Source organism: Malania oleifera, chromosome 2 (genome assembly GCF_029873635.1).
Source record: "Malania oleifera isolate guangnan ecotype guangnan chromosome 2, ASM2987363v1, whole genome shotgun sequence".
NCBI classification, from domain to species: Eukaryota; Viridiplantae; Streptophyta; class Magnoliopsida; order Santalales; family Ximeniaceae; genus Malania; species Malania oleifera.
The window spans coordinates 92,154,459-92,173,072 of NC_080418.1; the positions used below are offsets into that span (position 1 = coordinate 92,154,459).

At 36.3% G+C, this 18,614-nt stretch overlaps 1 protein-coding gene and 1 non-coding gene across 2 annotated transcripts in view; one reads left to right on the plus strand and one right to left on the minus strand.

The window, feature by feature from the left end:
* LOC131149396 (cytochrome P450 97B2, chloroplastic) overlaps positions 1-18,614 on the minus strand; it is a 155,852-nt gene that overhangs the window by 90,629 nt on the left and 46,609 nt on the right. The window lies entirely within an intron of this gene.
* Positions 2,885-2,992, plus strand: LOC131149971 (small nucleolar RNA R71). The gene has a single exon (XR_009135359.1). It is a non-coding gene; the product is annotated as a small nucleolar RNA R71 (small nucleolar RNA).

Sequence of the window (18,614 nt, forward strand, 5' to 3'; positions counted from 1 at the left end):
AAAAATCTAGTTCTAAACTGGGAGAAGTGTCATTTCATGGTTCGTGCTTTCAAGAAGGGATCGTGCTTTCCCTCCTTCTTTTAGCTCAATCAACTTCAATTCCATTAGATGACACTCCATGGTCAAGCACGATCCCTTCTTGAACCATGAAATGGCACTTCTCCTAGTTTAGAACTAGATTTTTATCTTCACATCTCTGCAAAACAAAAGCCAAGTTATGCAAACAATGATCAAAAGATGCACCAAAAACTGAAAAGTCATCCATGAAAATTTCCATTATCTCTTCTACCATATCGAAAAAGATAGCCATCAGGCAACGTTGAAATGTCGCTGGGGCATTGCACAATCCGAAGGGCATCCTCCTAAAAGCAAATGTTCCATAGGGGCATGTGAATGTAGTTTTCTCCTGATCTTCGGGTGCTATGGCAATCTGGTTATACCCCGAATAACCATCTAAGAAGCAATAACAGGAATATTCGACCAATCAATCCAGCATTTGATCAATGAAGAGAAGTCGAAAATGGTCCTTCCTTGTTGCCTTAATCAACTTGCGGTAATCCATACATACACACCACCCTGTGACTGCTCTTGTAGGAATAAACTCATTGTTGTCATTTTTCACCTTTCTTTGGTACAACCTGCACTGGACTTACCCATGAGCTGTCTGAAATAGCGTAAATAATTTCAGCATTAAGGAGTTTCAAAATTCAGCTCTCACAACTTCCTTCATTGCTGGATTTAATCTTCTTTGGTGCTCGATCGACAGTTTGTAAAGTTCCTCCATTAAAATCTTGTGCATGCAAATTGAAGGACATTTACCTTTTATGTCAGAAATAGTCCATCCCAAGGTTGTTCTATGCTCCCTCAACACACGCAGCAACTTTTCCTCTTCTTCGGATGTGAGTGATGCCGCGACAATCAGTGGAAAGGTGTCACTATCCCCTAAGAATGCAGAGCGAAGATGCTAAAGTAATTGCTTCAACTCTAGAGTTGTAGTGTGTTGCATCTTTTCTTTAGAAACTACAGAATTCATCTTTGCTACCATAGGTTCTATCCTCCCCACTTCATTACTAAGTGTTGTAATCTACTACAAGGCTCCCAAGGCAAATACATAGTGGAGAAATTCCTCACTAACAAAAGGTAAATCAAATTCACAAACAGCAGAATTATTAAAATCATAAGCATGAGATAAAGTGGTGATACACCACTAGATGATCGGCTGGTACAACTTCTTGAAAGGCTTCTTCTACACATTTTTGAAAGACATCTACCCGAAAGCAAGTACTTGGATCTTCTGGGAATCTCATTGGCTTGGTAGATGTTGAACATGACCTCTTCCTTGCTTACTCTCAATGTTAGCTCACCCTTTTGAACATCAATTAAAGCCCTTCTAGTGACCAAGAATTAGTGGGACTTCTTGGTCTTCCTTCATATCTAACACCACAAAATCAGTAGGAAAAATGAATTTGTCCACCTTTACCAATACATCTTCTATGATTCCACGTGGATACTTGATGGATCGATCTGTTAGTTGCAAAGAAATGGTTGTTTGTTTCATCTATCCAAGTCCCAATTTCCTACAAACAGAAAGTGGCATAAGATTAATGCTAGCTCCAAGATCACATAAAACTTTATCAAAAAATGAATTTCCAATAGTGCAAGGCAAAGTTAAACTCCCTGGATCTTTTAATTTTTGAGGTAATTTCTTTTGAAGAATAGCACTGCATTCTTCAGTAAGCTTCACTGTTTTGAACTCCTCCAACTTTCTTTTCTTGGAAATGATGTCCTTTAGGAATTTGACATAGTTTGGCATTTGTTCCAAGGCATCTGCAAAAGGAATGTTTATGTGAATTTTCTTTAAAATATCAAAAAACTTAGAAAATTGCTTATCTAATTTTTGTTTTTGAAAACGTTGAGGATAAGGAAGTGGAGTAGAGAGAATAGAAGGATTGTCAGGAAATGAAATTGCTGGAGGTGTGTTTGTCTCTCTTGGTGTATCATCCACAATCTCACTCTTCTTCCACTTTATTCTTGCTTTGGCCATTATTTTCAGCTGTAGGGGTGGGCATGCTTTCCCTTACTGGTGACTTCTCAATTTCTCTTCCACTCGTAAGTGTGGTGGCCTTGCATTGTTCCTTTGGATTCACTTTTGTGTTGCTAGGAAAAGTTCCTCTTTGTTGGGCATTTATGGTCATGGCCAGTTGCCCAATTTGCATTTCAAGATTCTTCATAGTGGCTCCCATATTGATACAATGAGTCTAAATGTTATCCAACCATATTGCTACAATGAGTCTTAATGTTATCCAACCGTGAATCAGTCTTTTTAAACCTTGCTTTTGTCTCCTCAACAAATGATACCATGGCATCCTCAAGTGACATCTTCTTCTCACTTTGTTGACTATCAAGTCCTAGAGGAGGTTGTAGCACATTCTTTGTATTTCCATAAGACAAATTCTCATGATTTCAAAGCCCTGGATGATTATATTGTGGCATAGGATTACCACGACAGTTGTAGTTCCGATTGTTGATGTATTGAACCTGTTCATGACTCGCTTCATTGCTCAGGTCTGTTCTAGTTGTAGCTGCCACATATTCTGCACTTTGTGGTATCCTTTGGGTTGTCAAAGCAGAAATCTGATGGGATAGAGAAACAAGTTGAGCTGAAAGGGCAGCAAACGGCCCCAATTCATGAATCCCAGCAACTTTCTTTGCCATAGTTCTTTCAATGCGCCATGGATAGTTATTTGAGGTCATTTCCTCCAAAAGAGAAGTAGCACCCTCAGCTATCTTTGACATCAATGTTCCCCCAGACGCAGCATCAACTAAAGTCCGAGTTTGCCCATTCAACCCATTATAGAACATTTGAATTTGCAACCAATCCGGCAATCCATGTTGTGGGCAGCGTCGAATCAAATCTTTATACTTTTCCCATGCTTTATAGAGTGATTCAAAATCTTTTTGCTTGAACTGAATCAATTTCACTCTTGAGTTGGGCTGTTTTTACAGGTGGAAAAAATTTAGCCAGAAATTTTTCTGCCATGTGCCAACTAGTGATACTTCCTAGCTGTAGAGATTGTAGCCAACCTCTTGCCTTGTCTCTCAAAGAAAAAGGGAACAATCTCAGTCTAATGGTGTCTTCAGTAATACAATTGATCTTTATAGTGTCGCAAATCTCCAAAAACATCGCCAAATGAATATTGGGATCATCAAGTGGCGATTTGCCAAATTGAGCTTGTTGCACCATGCTGATCAAGGCGAGTTTGAGCTCAAAGTTGTTGGCATTAATGATCTGGCGTCTTATACCTAAGTAGTTGTCATTCACAACTGGCTGTACATAATCCTTCAAAGTGCGTTGCTACACATTCTCTTGTCCGTTCTCCATGACTTGTACCTTCTTCTTTCTTAGTGCTCTGAGAGTTCTTTCAATCTCCAGATCAAAAGGAATAATGTCACAGGTTCTAGCACGGCACATCCAACATCAAAAGCACACCTGAAATAAAAATAAAAATAAAAAGAAAATTAACTAAATAAAAATAAATAAATAAATAAAATTCTAAACTAAAACCAAGATTACTTTGTATCGATATTGGCAAAAATAAGAAGAAATCAATCCCCGGAAATTGCGCCAAAAACTTGGTCAGTGCAAAACTGCAAGTGTACAGTGTCGTAATTTTATAGTAAAGTGATGAGAAAAGTATCGTCCTCAGGGATTGGTGACTTACTTTTGCCAAGTACCAAAATTATACCAATCTTGACTTTATTTAGAAAAGATTTAGATTTTTGTAAGTGCAAAAATTGAAATAAACTCAATTTAAAGAAAATATTCAAAGGAGAATGAAAATGTTTGCTCAAGTATCAATTTAATGAGAAAGAAAACTTCTAGGAAATCAATTTCACCTAGTTTCTCACTATGCTTTACTCATCTAACTAATAAGATTTCATTTTCTCTGTTTGTTAGCTAATCTCCAATTTTTCCCAAAAGCCTCTTTTGATAGTCAATTGGAAACTATTCTTGTTCATTATTTAACATAAGAGTATGCAAATTAATAAAGCAAGAATGCCATAAGACCCACAATTTTAATACTACATAGGTTCGTAGAAGTCTTTCGATACCTATGTTGAAATATCCAATATCTATCCTATAATTTCCCCTTTCGGTAGCAAATTACAAGATCAAAATCACTTAATTAATGGCCAGTTAATTAAAAGCAATAAGCTTAGAATAAATCATACAAACATAGAAGAAAATTACTTCAGATTAGCATAGGAAAGAAAACATAGTTTGAAACCAAATTACATCATTTTCCTAAAAACAAGAAGATTAGTTCATGCTGAAAATAAAATCCCACATAAACGAATTCACCATATTCTTTTCTCATGGGAATGGAAGAAAAATCACAGACATCCTAGTCATGCCAGCCCCTTCTGTTCCAGCTCTTCCCCACGCCTCCTCTGCTGCACTTCAAATCTCCCCAGAAAAGAAGAACTTCCCAGTCGTGCAGCAGCCTCCTAGAAAAAGAGACCTCTCCACAGCCTCTCCTCTTTTTTTAAAAGCAAAACCTACTTTTTTTTGTGCATGGCTGGGTCAAATCAAGCCCAACGCATGCCCCTTTTGTCCAAGCCCAACCATCTCTCTTGTTTTTCATTTTGAGGCCCTTAGCCTTCTCCAAGTCCAGCGCCCCATGAGAAGCCCAGCCATCTCTCTTGTTGCATGGCACTATTCATGTGCATGCTTGTATTTTTTTAAGCCCACTTGCTTTTCTCTCAATTCCAGCCACCAATTTTGAATTTTCAAAATTAATCTTAAAACATCTAAATCTTCTCTCCTTTTTAACTTGCATGCCCAGCGCCTAATAATTTTGACTTTTCAAAATTTGTCTTTCCATCTAAAGTCACTCCTTAATGTATAGCACCAAACATACATACATATATATATATATACACACATATTTTTCTTTTTGATTTTTCTTTAAATGTCCAAAATTGCTCTTTTTCCAAAATCACACGGCTTATCATATGGATCACGCACAATGCAGCTTCAACACAACTCCATACGCATGCCTCACGAGCTCAACCCCAGCTTCAAACACGGTTACGCTTCACGTCAAGCCGGATGCTTTCAACACGGCCACAACGCACGACTTTGGGTCTTTCTTTTCTTCAAATCTGAAATAAAATTAAATGACCGTAGTGAAGCCTAATATCGGCAAAAATAAATAAAATTAGACCAAAGTTTAAAGTTAAGAAGTGATAATTTATCATAATATATACTAGTCATCAATGGCGGTTCGGATTGAATAATCCGTTGCGGATGGCAGGATAATCCGTCATTCTCATCCCTAATATAATTTTTTTTAATCATCCAATGAACATTTTATTTTGTAACACAATAAATGAAGTTATTTTTAAAATTATAATTTGCTAATGTATTAAACATTTAATTACTAAGCACAAAATTATAATTTTATTTTTATTTTTTAAAGCATAAATTAAGAGACTTTTATTTTGATCACAAGAAAACCAAGTATTGGGCTTGAGTTTGAATGTGGGCATTGTGTATAACTGGAGACAAATACAATAGTACAAGAGTTGAGAGTGTGGAACTAGGCCTTGGCCAATAGAGCATATTCTAATTGATTTGATGTCTAATAAGCATGAGCATATGGGATTATCAATGAATTTAAACATTAGTTGTTAGCGGATAGGCGGATATCCATCGGATAAAATCCTAAATCCGCCAAACGACTCATTTAGAGGCGGATAAAAAAAGTTCAAACCATATTTGACTCATTTAATGCGCGGATCGGTTGTGAATCAATTTAAGCGAGTCAGATTCAATTCGGATTGATAAATTTTTATCCATTTTGCCAGGTCTAGAAGAGATTAGTGCATTACAGGAAAATGATACTTGGAAATCAATATCTCATCCTTTTGATAAATTTGTGGTTGGTTGTCGTCATGGTCTTATATTTCCACGAAATTGTCAAAATTTCTGTCGAAATTTCCAATTTCCGTCACCCTCGAAATCGAAATGGCAGTCGATTTCCTTCTTGCATAATTTCCATCGAAATCTCAACGAATCATCCGAAATTTATCGAAACCTCAAAATTTTAGCAAAATTTGTCGAAATTTTAACTATGCAATGAAATGTCGTCGAAATTCAAACGAGAGATTCAAAAGTGAAGTGAAATTTTTCTTTTAATTTATTTTATTGAAACAGAAGGTTATCACTAGTGCTTTTGAAATTATTTGAAAAAATAAACTTATAGTAATATTTTATTTAATCATTCATGTCTAAATTATCAATATTTGTATAATAAATAATATTTAAATGATTTTTGAATTTCATTTACATTAACTGAATATTTTTAATGTACATATTTGATACACATACTATTTTACACATACTATTTTACAACTTTTCCACCTCATACAAAACATAGATGTATTTAATTTGTGATATATTAGTCTTAAAACTTATATTATTATGTTTGTAAACCATTTCTAAAGTTTCACAAAGAATTCCATGTTTTACTACTAGTTTCCGTTATTTTTTCAAATGGAAATCGAAGTTGAAATTTCCGTCAAAATTTACGTACTTTTGGAGCTTCAAAATTTGAGTCGAAATCAAAATTTAAGACCTTGGTTGTCGTTGAGTATATGCTATGAAAGTCAACTTAGATGGTTCTATGGTTAGTCTAAAAATGTCTTGTTGCTAAAGGCTACACTCAAGCATATGGACCTCTACATCATTTAGATGTGAAGAATTCCTTCTTGCATGGTGATCTTTATAAGGAGTTCTATATGGAGCAACCAGCTAGGTTAGTTTCAAAGGGGTAGTTAGGTTTAGTGTGTCAGCTCAAGAAATCGTTATATGGTTTGAAATAGCTTCTTAGAGCATGATTTGGTCGATTTAGCGTTGTAGTACTTGAGATTGACCTTCAACAGTGTGCAGTATGGATCACTCTGTGTTTTATCGTCATACTCCACCCGATAGGATTCTTGTTATTGCATATGTGGATGATATTGTGATAAATTATAACAATAATCAAGGAATACAAGGCCTACAACAGTTTCCACAATCTAAGCTCCTCTGGACAGAAGATTTAAGATCATTGAAGTACTTCTTGGGTATAGAAGTATCCATTGAAGTACTTCTTTTGGATGAGACAGTGCCTATTGGGATCCAAACCAATTGATGCACCCATGGCTCTTAACAACAAGTTAGTATAAGACATAGGTGATTTATTGCCCGACCCAAGGCAATACCAGAGACTTGGTTGAAAGTTGAATTATCTCACAGTTACTCAATTAAAGATATCTTTTGCAACAAGTGTTTTGAGTCAATTTCTCGATTCTTCGAGACAAGTCAATGTGATTGCAGAGCAGGTATAGGAAGATGATTTGAGGTTAAGGAGGAAATAAAACACTTAATGGTGGTTGTAGTACTGGATGTGGTTTTGGTTGTGATGCAAGGGCAGCATCAAGGACCTACAGCTATGGAGAGATAATAGAAGATATGAAGAGAAGAAGAGGAAGAGAGGAGAGAGGAGATACATGGGGGAAAATCTCACAATTCATTTCAAATTCAAATTTAACAACCTACTTACAACATGGCTTTCACATATTATTTATAAGAAACCTCCTCACATGAAATTAAACATTTAAAATTACACATTTACCCCTAAAACTACATTACTTTACAAACATGCCCTTAGAATAGGGCAGCCTAGTACACAAAGCTCCCGCGTGTGTGGGGTTTGGGGAAGGGGCGGACAACAACGCATCTATAGTATGCAGCCTTACCTTGCATCTTTGCAAGAGGCTGTTTCCACGCCTCGAACCCTTGACACACGGCACCAACCTTACCGTTGTGCCTAAACATGCCCTTAGAATACACAAATATTAAAAACAAGCCCCCAAATATACATAATACTATATTAATTAAACTAACAACACACTTAACTACTAATTGAACCCAACAATCCCTTAACCCAATTCTTCTTAATTATTCTTCAACAAGGATCTTCCCATGGTCTTGCTTCTTGTCCTACATCAAATCTCCCCCAATTACAAAAAATTTGGCCTTGAATTTTGAAATGTTGGAGGATCATAAGTAAGAAGCAAACTTAGACTCTTTGAAAACCAGCAGTTAAATGGGACAAGAAACCATGATGGCCACATCATAGACCTGAATTAAGAGTCGGCATTAATAAACACATTAGGAATGACAAACTCAACAATAGGAATGTCTGAAAGACTATGTCTTCAAACACATTCATTGCCATAGACCTTTTGAAAACTAGCAGTTAAATGATACAAGAAACCACGATCCTTCCACATCATAGACTTGAATTACGAGTTGGCATTAATAAACACATCGAGAATGACAAACTCAACAATAGGAATTTCTGAAAGACTATGTCTTCAAACACATTCATTGCCTTGCTTGTAGCGTCTCCAATTTGAATAACTTTGACATGATAAATAATCTCAGATTCTTTATGCTGGTTGGTTTGTACAACAAGCTTCAAAATGATTTTCTTCCAATTATAGTGGAAGACATGTGTTCTCATGTCCTTGAGTCACACCCAAATCATCTAACCAAGGAGAACCAAGGAATACATGGCGAATATTCGTGGGTATGATATCACACCAAACATTAGCAAAACATGTACCCACTTGGATAGGAACTGATCATCTTTCATAAACATGCAAGGTAGTGGTATCAATCCAAGATATCTCATAAGGTGCTGGGGGTGAGGTTCTAGATGAAGTTGCATACTAGTGACATTTATAGAAACCACGTTCATAGGACATCTTCCATCAATGATGAATTTGCATACATTTTCTCCACACTTGAGAAAGGTATGGAATGGCTTGATATTATGTCTAGACTCCTGAGTTCAAAATCCATTCATTCTTCCAATAAGCCATTCACCAAAAGCCATGAGATTCCTGCTTTTTGATGTTGGCAGCAACAATGTCTCACTTCTCATATCAAATTATCACGCTTGTTGGCAAAATATAAGATCCACAATTAAAATATCATGTCACAATCAAAATATCATGTCACATATCAAAATATCATGGAAGAAACCTAGAATACCATGGCTGGATCAATATCTCATGAGACTGGCAACTGCAGGTCTTTCTGAAAATTTTTCTCATGTGCGTCTCCATTGTGTGGGGCACGAGTTACCGGCAGCAACTTTCCAGCAATGAGACTTCGGGAAAAGATATATCAGCAATGAGCATTGCAATGGTGTGGTGGTAGTGTGTAGAAAGAATCCCAAGAAATTAGGGATTTAAGAGGGCTGAGGGCTGGAAATTTTCATGCCTGCGAGTCAGGCCACACGGCTGGTCAGACAGTGACAAAAATTTTAGGGGAAGGGATTTAGGGGGTTCTGTTTTCAATGGGAGGGTTGGTGTTGCAGGATGGTGTCTGGAAAGTGTGTTCAAACAAATGGGGACACGACTGGAATTTTTTGAAAAGTTCAGAACTGCTTTTCAATTTTTTTTTCTAAATCTAGGACTGGTGATGATGAAGGACAGTGATAGGAAGATAGAAATAGAGAGAGGATTGGAGAAGATGGGGCAAGAGGAGAAAACAGAAACAGATTTTAGACAGAAAGGAGGAGAAAAAAAGAGAATAAAGAGAGAGTATCACAAATGAGAGAGCAAGCAAGTTATGGGAAAGAATCAGAAATAAGAGGGGAAGGAAAGAGAAGGAGAAGAGAAACAGAAAAGAAGAAAGACGGCAGAATGTTGCTGTGCAGAAGGGAATTAGGGACAGACTGGATATCAGAACAAAAAAAGAATGAAGGCAAGAAGGAGAGGGGAATAAGAAGAGTGAAAGGGTAAGATAGGTGAATTGAAATGGAAGAACATAGATCATGGATGGACTCTCTATCAAATGATGGAGGGGCAGCATCAAGGATCAGCAGCCATGGGGAGATAATAGAAGCTGAAGAGAAGGAAGGGAAAGAGAGGAGAGGAGATACAAGCGGGACAAACTCACGTTTCACATGCAAATTCAAACAACTTACAAGTTACAACATGGCTTTGACACACTATTTACAAGAAAGCCTCCTCACATGAAATTGCATATATACCCCTAAAACTATAGTACATTATAAACATATCCCTAGAATAAACAAATATTACAAACAAGCCCCCCAATACGCATAAACTATATTAGTTAAACTAAAAGCACACTTAACTACTAACTAAACCCAACAACCTCTTGACCCAATTCTTTTTAATTATCATCCAACAAGGAATAAGGATCTTCCCAAGGTCTTGCTTCTTGTCCTACATCAGATAGCCATGGCTGTGGTGGGCAAGGAGGTTATCATGGAGACCGTGAATGTACCAATTGTGGTGGCATATGTCACACTCATAACTATTGTTGGAATCTTTTTAGGATCCCAATGCAACACTTTCTAGTTATAAAAAATGAGAAGTGCAATCTCATGTTACTAATCCAATACCAATTTCTAGGTTGAATCAAGACCAAGTGAGTATTTCCAAGGAGGAGTACTCTCAAATGGCGTCTACTTAGATTTTTTATTCTGGATCTTAGGGTCATACAAATGGATATCTTAATCATCTCTTTTTGGCATAGAATCGTTAAATGTCAATTTGGCTTGCATGTGAATGGTTGGGCTGCTAATTTGGGAGTTAGATGTTCTTCTCAAAGCCTGGGGAGGCCTATTTCTTATATTTATCCCCTCTTCGTTCTGCATTCTTATTTCATTTTGGGTAGTGGTTCTTGAATTCATTTTTAGGAAGATATCTGGGTAGGCAATACCGCTTTGTCCTTTTCTTTTTGCTGTCTTTACTAAAAGTGATGGTGTAGTCCCAAGAGGGGGGTGAATTGGGTATTTTAAAATCTTAATGCACAGAAGCTTGATTTATTTTAATACATATTTATCACGTCCCCTTTAAATAATCTCAATCACCTATCTAAACTGCGAACGGCTATACCAATGAACAATCCTAAATATATATAATTGAAATGCAAGGCTTATTTATCTCAAGCAGATTTAAATAGATGATAATATATACAAATATTGATCTTGTGTTTAATCAATGAATATTTCAATATCAAACAACCCCAACAAATTTAACTAAGCAAATACTCTTATTGTAATCAAACAATCAACCAATCAATATGAAATAATCTCAGCCAATTAAATTAATTCAGAACTTGCAATTTCGGCTGTGTTTGATTTGCAAAAAAAATTAAATCATTCACAATATCCACAAGTAAACATAAATCAATCTCAGCATCCTCAAATCAATTTCAGCATTCAACAATTCCCAAATCTATTTTAACTCATGCACAGCAATTAATAATCAAAAAATAATTGCAGAAAAGTAAAGAAGGTGAGGGAAAGAAGAACACTCAGATGTTTTACAAAGTTCGGCGTCCCGCCTACATCCTTGCCTCAAGCAACCCACTGTGAGGATTTTCCTTACTCTCTCTATTCAATAGGTGGTGTTCCCTCTCTCCGTTGGTAGGTCTCGACCCTTCTCTAGCAAGAACACCCCTCTCGCTAGGCAACGATTCTATCCCCGAATCGTCAAGTTACAAAACATGTAACAACAGATTTTTGTACAATCAAAGTACCCTCTCAGAGAACAAATTTCTACAATATCAAATCACTAATATACTCTCAAAAGGTATTACTATGAAGCTCAAGGAGATAGGCTAGGTTTTATGGGTTTTGAAAGCTTTGAACTTGAAGAACAAACCAGAAAATCAGTTCAGAAAAGGGGAATGGTGCACAGCAGCGTTTAAGAGATAAAATCAATGTTCTTTGATGCTATTTGGGTGCCCTAACATGTTTAGGGTTAGCCTTTTATAGTTAGGTTTGAAATATGACTGTTTGGGCATGTTTTGGAAACATTACCTTTCAAAAACGGAAAGATTTTAGGCTGTTTTAGAGAGTTATTGTGCGCTTCAGGCGCTTGACCCATGTGTTCAGTCGCCTAAACCAATTAAAAGTGAATTTCCAAAGTGGCAGTACAGGTTCGGTCGCCTGAACTCCCTGGGAAATTTCAGCTGTGAACACCCTTCAGTATTTGGGGCACAACTTTCGCTAGAAAACTCCAAATAAGGCGATCTTGGTATCAATAGAAAGCTAATAAATAATCCCACAACTTTCAAGTTGAAGATGTTTGAAGATAAGAAGATATAGATAGAGAAAATCGCACTTCAAGACGGCTGCATAAAAAACAAGGGAATTTGGAGAATCCTGTTTTGGGGCTTTTCATTCCAAAAATAATTTTAACTTTTTTGAAATAAATTTGACCTTATAAAAATATTTTCCAAGTATTTTAAAAGGTATCTAGATCCAATTAATTAACCTAAGAGCTTCAAAAACAAAGACCAATTGAAAAGTACTTACATGAAACCTAGTTTACAATACTCATTATAAACTAACTAGGTCTTCATCTCCTTAAACTCGATCTTCATCCAAGCTTTACTTCAATAGCCATCTTTGATATGCTTGTATTCTTCATGGCTTTCCATTATTCATCTTTCATTGTGCTTTTCTATTGAAACCTGTAAATACACTTGAAAGCACAATCAGATGCCTTGGTTTGTTATTATCAAAACGAGATTAAGCCTTGTTAGGCCAACATTTACCACTGGTCTTCTGAGCATAAATGTTATTTCTTCTTTTCTGATTTATGAAGGTGATTTGTCTTCCTAGGATTCTCAATTTCATAGAAGAGATCGAAGAGCTTTCTTCTTATTAATTTGTTAGAGAATTGTTGGCCTTCTTCTTGCAGACCTTTTTTTGATCATTTGACTAATGCTAATATCTCCTTTCTGCTCCATAAAACTATTTGGAAGGCCAAAGTTCCTTAAAAAAAATCAAGGGTTTTATTTGTTTGTTGTTCTTAATAGAGTTAACACCAACTCTGTTATAGAGTAAGAGACCTTTTAAGGCACTTTTCTCCTGATGTGTTCTGATAGTTCACAAACAGCTTCTCATCTGTTTTTGCATTGTACTTTTTCTTGGAATATTTGGAGTCAGCCTTTCGATATCCAGGGAGAGAGTTGAGTTTGTCCATAGAGAGTGGAGGAGTGGAAGAGTTGTTGGTCATCTCTTTTCTGGTTCTGGCAGAAGGAAGCAGCTGTTTTGTGGAGGAGTGCAATTTTTGAAGTTTGTCATCGGAATGTAATGCTCAATTTTTTATGGGGAAAATGCTGAATTCCTTTTAGTTATGGGAGAAGATCCATTTCTTAGCCTTGTTTTGGTGTGCTACTGCTGGTTGTTTTAAAGTATGTTTATTCAACACCCGGCTAGCTTTATTAATCTGATGGCAGTGTTTTTCTCTTTTTGTTTTATTCTAGGTGTTTTCTTCTTTATTGTTTAGGAGGATTTCTTGTTCTCCTCTTTTTATGTTCTTTCTATTCTAATGAATTCATCTTCTTTTGTTATTTTTATTTTTTTTAAAAATTGCACTAAAGGAAGAAAGAAAGAACATAATAATGAAAAAGAAAAAATAAAGAACCAGGGAAAATGGTAAATACAAGACAAATCAATAGAGAAAGAAACTCCAACTTATCCCGCTGCATGTCTTCCATGGGAACATGCTGAAAGAATCCATTTGTCCAGCACCAAAGGTACGGCAGGCAGATGACTCTGCTCCAAAGAATATAACTAGAAGTGGCAATTCCTTCAAAGATTTTAGCATTTCTTTATGACAAGAGCCACAACAGTACAATGCCACAAAACTTCCCTCTCTTCCCTCCACCAAAATCTCAAAACATCGTAACCCAAGAATGCCCCTATAGAAGATGAGCACACCCTATTTTCACCAAATATGCCAAAAAAAATTACTCCTAAGTCCCCAAGAGATGGGACAATGTAGCAAGGGAGCAATTTTCGCCTTTCCTAAAACAGAGGAGATAAGTATCGGGATACAATGCCTTCTGATGTCCTCAATTCTGAAATGATAGCAAGAAAAGGTCTTGATCTTTGAAGGAAATTTAGCCTTTTGGATTAGAGAATAAAAGGCAAATGAGCTAACATTAGGGCCATGGATCAAATGAGAAAAGAAAGAATTGCATGAGAAAACCCTAGAAGAATCAAGACTCCAAACACATTTATAGTCACAATACACTAGGACACGAAATGAATCAAGTACAATAGGCAAAGAACCAAGCTCATTAGTCTCTCACATTAAGATTCCTCCAAAGAAATGCCACCTTCTTGCAAAATGAGGAAGGTAGCAATAGGAGACTTATGAAGATTAGATAAACATAAAAGACGAGGAAGCCAATAGCCAAAGGCATATTCCCAATCCAATTACTCTCCCAAAAACTGATTCACTCCCCATTAACCAATTTATAACGAACATTAGGAAAGAAGGACAGCTGGTTTGGGAGAAGATTGTTATTTGGCTTCTTTATGGCGCATTGTCTCTAGCTGCTTTAAGAGAGCGAGCTTTTCGGAAATTCAGAGAGATTGGAGGAATTTTTTGCTTTGAAATTTCAAAGTAAAAGTGTTTATAGTTTCTTTCTTTTTCTGGATTTTTCCAGAATTCTTTTGGGGGATGTCTTATTCTCCTCTTTGTAAATTCTTCATCTTTTAATGAAATCTCTTTTTTCGCGATAAAAAAAAAAAACAGATAAGGACAGAGATTCGAGACCCAAATTTCCAAAGATTTTGTAAACGTCCAAATTATAACGAACATTAGGAAAGGACAGCTGTTTGGGAGAAGATCATTATTTGGCTTCTTTATGGTGCATTGTCTCTGGATGCTTAAAAGAGAGCGAGCTTTTCAGAAATTCAGAGAGATTGGAGGGATTTTTTGCTTTGAAATTTCAAAGTAAAAGTGTTTCTAGTTTCTTTCTTTTTCTGGATTTTTCCAGAATTCTTTTGGGAGATGTCTTATTCTCTTATTTGTAAATTCTTCACCTTCTAATGAAATCTCTTCTTTTGCTATCAAAGAGAAAAAAAAAAAGAGACAAGGACAGAGATTTGAGACTCAAATTTCCAAAGATTTGTAAACATCCATCCAGCAATAGCATCCCACCTGTTTTGTAAAGGACCAAATTTATTACAAATTACCTTGTCCTAAAGAGAGTTAGGTTTTGATGGAAAACACCATAACCAATTCCCCACCGTGCAAATATTTTAACATGAAATTACCTAGATGTCATTGGTGGGGGTATAATGGTTATTTGGGACACTAGACTTTGCAAAGTCAATGTCTTGTTCGGTTCCTTTTCTGTCTCTGTTCTCTTAGCTGTCAAGGGTAGGGGGCAGTGGTGGGTCAGTACTGCCTATGGTCCAAATCCCCCAAATTTTTTCAGATGAGCTAGCCACAATGCATCGTTCTCTCCCAACTGGTGGATAGGACGTGATATTAATGTCATTTGATCCACTGATGAGAAGATAGAAGGGCCTAGGATTCCTTCTAGTATGAGAGACTTCCATGAATTTTTTCAGGAAAATTGACTTGCGGATTATTCCCTTTTCTAGCCCATTACCTGGTCTGCGTACGGTGTTAGGCCTGTTGCTACTAGGATTGACAGGTTTTTGTTTACAACAGTGTGGAAGGATACATTTCCCCATTTGACTCAAGAGGTGTGCCCTAGAGTGATCTCTGATCATTGTCCTTCAGTTCTAGCAACTAACTCTCCGAAATGGGGGCCAACTCTGTTTAGGGTCAACAATATGTGGCTTACTCACTCTGATCTTTGGAGGTTGGCTAGAGGGTGGTGGAGGTAGTGTAATGTGGAAGGTTGGGGTGTATTCTGTTTTATGAGGAGAAAGAAGTTTTTGAAAGGCAAAACTTAAAACCTGGAACGTGGAAGTTTTTTGGGGATATTCAGGCTAGGTAAAAAGGCCTTCTTCAGCAGCTTTTTCTGGGCTGGGTAGCCAAACAGAAGGGGACCTCTCTCGGAAGAAGATGTTAGTAGCAGAAATTCAGTTGACTAATGAGTTTGAGCAACTTCTTCTAAGAGAAGATATGAGTCGGAGTAAGGTATTAAATTTCCATTTCAACTCAAATTTCGAAGCTCCAAAAGTATGGTTTTAATTTGAAAAAATAATGGAAATTAGCAATAAAACGTGGAATTCTTTTATGAAACTTTAGAAATGGTTAATAGACGAAATAATATAAGCTTTAGGACTAATATATTACAAGTTAAATACATCTACGTTGTGTATGAGGTGGAAAAGTTGTAACATAATTTGTGTATCAAGCATATTTGTAAGATAATGTGCATTAAACAAATTCAGTTAATACAAATTAAACTCCTAAATCATTTAAATATTATTTATTATACAAATAATGATAATTAGACATGACTAGCAAGATAAAAAAATGTTGTTGTAAGTTTATTTTTCATATGATTTCAAAAGCCCTTGTAATAATCTTTTTTGTTTCAATAAAAAAATAAATAAATTAAGAAAGAAATTTCACTTCGCTCCTAAATCTCTCATTTGAATTCTGAGGAAATTTCGTTCTATAATTAAAATTTTGAGATTTAAATAAATTTCGGATGATTTGTTGAAATTTTGATGGAAATTATGTAACACGGAAATCGATTGCCATTTCGATTTTGAGGGTGACGGAAATTGGAAATTTCGACAGAAATTTCAACAAGTTTGTAGAAATTTAAGACCATGAGTTGGAGGCACCAAGTCTAGGAAGAAATGGGATTGTAACACAAGCTTGTTTTCTAGGATAGCAAGTGGCAGGAGGGAAAGGAATTTTATTGAAGAACTAGAGTATGACATGGGTTTGATTACTAGGGACCCTTTGCGAGTACCTTTGCAGGTATGGTAAAGAATTTCTATAATTCCTAATTTTCAGAAGAGAATGTTGGAAAAGCTATGATTTGATGCACCTTGAAGAAAACTCAGGTTGCATTAAGTTAGGGTCACAAAAAGAGATTATCCAGTTAGCACTTTCAAGAGAGAAAAAGGTATGTCCAAGGAGCTATTCTACATGAAGTGGGGGATAACACTTCTAATCATGACCAAGCATTGGTTGAAATGTATGAAGAGGAAAATCACTAAGTACTGGAAGAGATTTATGAATTAAAGAACAACTATCTGCAATCACCCCCTTTGATAGGTTTCAAGGGTGCAGATGATGTGACCAATATGGCTAGTATTGGGATTGGGATGGCTAGTATTGGGATTGGGGTGTTAAAGCAAGAAGATCCGCAACATGGTATAGAGACTCTAATGGTCTTTCTCCTTCAAAATACTCCATCTCTGCCCCCATATACACCCTGTCTACTAGCTTTGAAATCAAGTGTATGGCTAAGCAGCAGTCTCAAAGCCTACCAACATCAACAAACTTGCACTTACTAGCAGATCTAACCACCACTCAATCTTCCAAAATTCCTATGAATGAAATTTTCCTTTCTCCCAAAAACTGGTTCCTTTCAAATCCATGTGCCACTGTCAATTTAATCCTGATCCATTTTCCAAAAACAGATTGTCCTTTAGCATATAAAAGAACCCTCCTTTCCCAACCAAAATTCTCCAACTGAATATCTGTCCTTCAATCTGGAAAATTTTGCAGAGATCACTGTCCACCATGCCATTCAGTAAAAGATTTCACAAGAATGAGTAGGAGGGACAAAATATAAGAGAGGAAAAACAGAAGGTAGGAGAGAAACTAAAAATCAGCAATAATCACGCCAAAAAATGACCATATCTGGGAGACCTGAAGATGGAAAAAGCACCAAAACTAAACTCGAGAAAGGAACATATAAAAGCTACGCAAATCCCTTTTTTCCCCCTTTTCAACTAGACCACATAATGGATGTTTCTAATATGAAGCCAAAGGCCACAACAGTACATCTAAACCAACCTCAACCCACTTTATTTTTTCGTCTCCCCCTATCTCTAAGGCTACATTCAATCAGAATCATATCAGTTCTTACTGTTAGATTACCACTTTATCCAAAATCCTAAGCTATGAGGTTGTGGGCTGACAATGGCAACTTATCAAGCCTTAACACTCCCCGCACATGCAGCCTGATTGCATGTGAAGAGACAAACAAACTATAACGAACATACCTTATAGCACATAAGATAAATTTTAAACAAACAAACAATAACGTGGGCAACAAGACTAGAACTCATAGCTCTGATAACATGTAAACACTAATTATTTGCTCATAAGAGCTGAAAGGCTTTACATTGGCTGTCTATCAGATGAACATCTTTGTAAAATAAAAGGCTATAAACACAATAAAGACATTGCAGAGTGTAATAATAGAAAGGCAGTAAAAATAAGTAAAAATACACGAGTGTATGGGGATGATATAAAAAGTATGGAAGCAAGAGAAAATTAGAAAAATTCCAGTAGGCATTCCAAGGAAAGAAGCTGAAGAATTTCAAAGAGGAAACTATAATATCTAGAGAAGATGCTGCAAAAAGCAAGTGGAAAAAAAATCTCATCATGTTGATTACTTGATTTAGAAATGACTGTTTGTTATTACTTATTAGACAGTAAGGCTAAGTTATATTCATCAACATCTTACTTTACGGAATAGAAGATGTTAAGGCTTGATATACATTGTTGGCCCTTAACCTAACAGCTTAAGCTTTTAGGAAAAGTGG